General features: G+C 46.8%; 1 pseudogene; it reads left to right on the top strand.

Moving 5' to 3' along the window:
- The first annotated feature begins 2,988 nt into the window (after window positions 1-2,988).
- On the top strand, window positions 2,989-3,106 carry LOC124717305 (annotated as a pseudogene).
- The last annotated feature ends 1,515 nt before the right edge of the window (window positions 3,107-4,621 follow it).

Raw genomic sequence — 4,621 nt, 5'->3', positions numbered from 1 at the left:
TCATGAACTGATATATATATATATTATGACTTTTGAACACTATTAAGGTAAATACATTGATTTTTCTCTATCAAAATCTTTCATTTGCTAACTATGCCTATCAGTAGTTAGTGCCTTCAGTAGTTCGAATCTTTTATTTGGCTGGCAGTAGTGGCGCTCGCTGTATTGCAGTAGTTCGAGTAACGAAGATTTTTGTGAGGTAAGTGATTCATGAAAGGTATAGGTTATTGTTAGTCAGAGCCATTCTTTTGTAGGGATTAATGAAAGTCAGATTGCGTTGTGCTAAAAATATTGTGTCAGTTTATTAATGATCTGAATAAGTAAAGAGAGAAATGTCTGTGCACGTTTAGTTTTGCTAAGATGTTTGAAAATCAAATAACGTAAGAGGTTTATCAGCACAGTAATTCACTAATTTTTCTAAGGGGATGTTACAACCTTCGTCATGGATAATGAACTGGGCAAGTAACAACTCGCCCTCCTATGTGGGTCGAACCACTGCCGCGGAACTACAACACAGGCAGTCGTCTTTATTCCCTCTACCGCTCTGCCGCATTCACAAAGGAAAAAAGTAAACAAATGGGAGGAAAATAAGTGAGACATGGTAGTCAGAGAGATGAAAATTGTCGTAGAGTCGTGACTAACACGATCAAAGCTGCCTGTCGTGGTCTCTGTTCTAGACGAGACGCCCTGGTCGCCCAGCGCCTCGTAATTTGGCTGTGTTTAACGTTTTTTCCACTGCACTGTTAGAGCGGCTGCCACGCAAAGAGGCACTCACTGTCAAGCCATTAGGAGCGCGGGTTCCGCCCATGACGGCAGGCGGCTAAGTGCTCCAGACATCTCCACAGACACGCGAGGCGCGTGCGCCCCGATGGCCGAATTAGCGTGAGAGCTCTGTTACCGCCAGTGTCCACAAAAACTGCCCACAGAGGACAGAAACGCCGCACGTGCTGCACTCTCGTGATCGAAACCTCAGCAGCCGGTGTCAGATTTACGTGCAAACAGTACAATTCTGCAGCTAACAGGTTGACGATCCTCACAAAATATTCCAATCTCTAAAGAGCTGGTCAAATTTCCTGTGTTTCCCTCCACATAAAAAAAAAAAAAACCACTTCTTCCGCCGGCATTAGTGAACGTTGACGCACAGGTTAACCCGATGGTCACAAACTGTACTGCCCTTTGTAAAGACAATAATAATTCATAAGTCTTCCACTAGTCAGTAAGATTTTCCAATTGCCTTTGAGATCTACCTGTATTTATTTAAAACAGCATTACCATGAGCTCGCCCTAATGTTGGAAAATCTCAAATCCACGACTCCTGTGGATATACACTATGTGATCAAAAGTATCCGGACACTTGGCTGAAAATGACCTACAAGTTGGTGGCGCCCTCCATCGGTAATGCTGAAATTCAATATGGTGTTGACCCACCCTTAGCTTTGATCACAGCTTCCATTCTCGCAGCCATACATTCAGGTTTCTTGGGAAATTGCAGCCCATTCTTCGCGGAATGTTGCACTGAGGAGAGGTATCGATGCCGGTCGGTGAGGCCTGGCGCGAAGTCGGCATTCCAAAACATCCCAAAGGTGTTCTAAAGGATTCAGGTCAGGACTCCATGCTGGCCAGTCCATTACAGGGATGTTATTGTCGTGTAACGACTCCGCAACACACCGTGCATTATGAACAGGTGCTCGATCGGGTTGAAAGATGCTATCGCCATTCCCGAATTACTCTTCAACAGTCCGAGGCAAAAAGGTGCTTAAAACATCATGGTAGGCCTGTGCTGTGACAGTGCCTCGTATAACTACAAGTGACGCAAGCCCCCTCCGTGGAAAATACGACCACACCGTAAGGCCACAGCCTCAGAATTTTACTGTTGGCACTACAGCCGCCGGCAGATGAGGTTCACCGGGCATTCGCCATACCCACACCCTGCCATCGGATCGCCACATTGTGTACCGTGATTCGTCACTCCACTCAACGTTTTTCCACTGTTCAATCGTCCAATGTTTACGCTCCTTGCACCAAGCGAGACTTCGTTTGGCATTTTCCGGCGTATTCGTGGCTTATGAGCAGCCGCGACCATAAAATCCAAGCAGCCGCTCGACCATGAAATCCATCTTTTCTCACCTCCCGCGTAACTGTCATAGGGTTTGCGTTGGATCCTGATGCAGTTTGGAATCCCTGTGTCATGGTGCGGATAGATGCCTGCCTATTGCAAATAACGTCCCTCTTCAACTGTCGCCTTTCCATGTCAGTCAACAGACGAGGTCGGCCTGTACTCTTTTGTGCTGTACGTGTCCCTTATCGTTTCCACTTCGCTATCACATCGGAAACAGAGGACGTAGGGATGTCTAGGAGTGTGGAAATCTCGCGTACAGACATGTGACACAAGTGACACCCAATCACCTGACCACGTTCGAACTCCATGAGTTCTGCGGAGCACCCCATTCTGCTCTTTCACGATGTCTTATGACTACTGAGGTTGCTGATATGGAGTACCTGGCAGTAGGTGGCAGCGCAATGCACCTAATATGAAAAACGTATGTTTTTGTGGGTGTACGGAAACTTTTATCCCATAGTGAACTTATCCTCTGGTTACTGGTTGTACATAGTTGCAGGACTATGGATCCACATGATCGTAACTTTATGAAGTAACGAACAGTAGCAATGAGTAATGATTGTTCTTTATTGTTCATACAAAAATAGTAACAGAGGAGAGACGCACTAAAATATCTCCGTGCACGTGTTTACACTAGGCAGAGGCAATACAGCGCCATCTTGAACAACATGAACACCTGCAGCATCGAAGCGACCTCTTGCTTCAGTAGTCGATTTCGTACCCTGACTCCTTGCAGCTGCTGCCCCAAGCGCAGGATACCACTTCTGTTCTGATGGCTCGTGGCGTCATTCCCATGGCGTCACACAACCCTTTTGTCAGAATTTCGGCGTATCTTATGGAGCAAATAAAGTTTCGTATAACATTAAGTTGGCAACGGCCTTGCCGCAGTGGATGCGCCGGTTCCCGTGAGATCACCGAAGTTAAGCGCTGTCGGGCGTGGTCGGCACTTGGATAGGTGACCATTCGGGCCGCCATGCGCTGTTGCCGTTTTTCGGGGTGCACTCAGCCTGGTGATGCCAATTGAGGAGCTACTCGACCGAATAGCAGCGGCTTCGGTCCAGAATACCATCATAACTACCGGGAGGGCGGTATGCTGACCCCACGTCCCTCCTATCAGCATCCTCCAGTGTGGATGGCACGGCGGTCGGACAGTCCCGGTAGGCCACTCGTGGCCTGAAGACGGAGTGCTTTTATAATATTAAGTTATATGGGCAATTCAGTGCACATGGTGTTAGCTGTCCTTCACGAATTGACAGTTGTTTACTGCAAATAATGTTTACACGACACTAGCGAACGCATCAAAGTTTCGCAGTTTCTAAATATGTATGTGCACTGAATACCTATCTCCTAAATTCCTTCCCACTCTGTCTGTCAATCTCATCCCCCCCCCCTCTCGCTCTCTCTCTCTCTCTCTCTCTCTCTCTCTCTCTCTCTCTCTCTCTCTCTCTCTCTCTCCTCCCCTTTCCCTCTATCCATCTCCTCCTCCCACCCTCTCTATATCCCTTTCCTCTAACCCCTCTCTGTCCTCTTACCCCTCTTTTTGACGTAGCGCCTCGTTCATTTTTACTGAAATCGCTTGAAATGAGTGGGTACATCGGTTGCGATCATTGGTGTACGGGATACGAGAGAGACTTCTCTATCTGCTGGATCTGTGAGGTTGCTAGTTTCAATCACACTGTTTTGGAAGGTTTTAATCTGCCAATAAGTAGCATTATAAGGTTTGGGACGGTTCACATTTTGTAGTAGTGTTCTAATCGCAAGTCGATAAGTCACAAATATAACTTTCTAGGTTTGATGTCGAGGAATAAAAGAAAACAGCAACTAGTTCTGCATACAATTTTAGTTCGATATTTTATATAAGGAAAAAGAATTTACACACATCAAACAGCGTTTTGAATCACATCAGTTCCGAAAGTTACGAAACCTGTAAAGAAAATTGGAACACAGACCAACATAAACATCATTTCCGACCTTTTTATTGCTCATGAAAACCACACATTGCATGTTGTATTACCATTCAGCGAGACCTCATGAGGTGGTGGTCCAGATTGCTGCACACAGCGGTGCCTAAAAGTCCCAGTAACACGTCCTCTTGCATTGATGCATGCCTGTATTCGTCCCGGCATACTATCCACAAGTTCATCAAGGCACTCTTGGTCCAGATTGTCCCACTCCTCAACGGCGATTCGGCTTAGATCCCTCAGAGCGTTTGGTGGGTCACGTCGTCCATAAACAGCCCTTTTCAATCCATCTCGGGCATGTTCGTTTGGGTTCATGTCTGGAGAACATGCTGGCCACTCAAGTCGAGCGATGCCGTTATCCTGAAGGAAGTCATTCACAAGATATGTACGATGGGGCAGCGAATTGTCGTCCATGAAGACGAATGCCTCACCAATATGCTGCCGATATGGTTGCAGTATCGTTCCGAGGATGGCATCCACGTATCCTATAGCCGTTACGGCGCCTTCTTTGACCATCGGCGGCGTAAGTCGGCCCCACATA

This window comes from Schistocerca piceifrons, chromosome 1, assembly GCF_021461385.2.
Source record: "Schistocerca piceifrons isolate TAMUIC-IGC-003096 chromosome 1, iqSchPice1.1, whole genome shotgun sequence".
Lineage (NCBI taxonomy): Eukaryota > Metazoa > Arthropoda > Insecta > Orthoptera > Acrididae > Schistocerca > Schistocerca piceifrons.
This window is presented reverse-complemented; position numbering and strand designations above follow the sequence as displayed.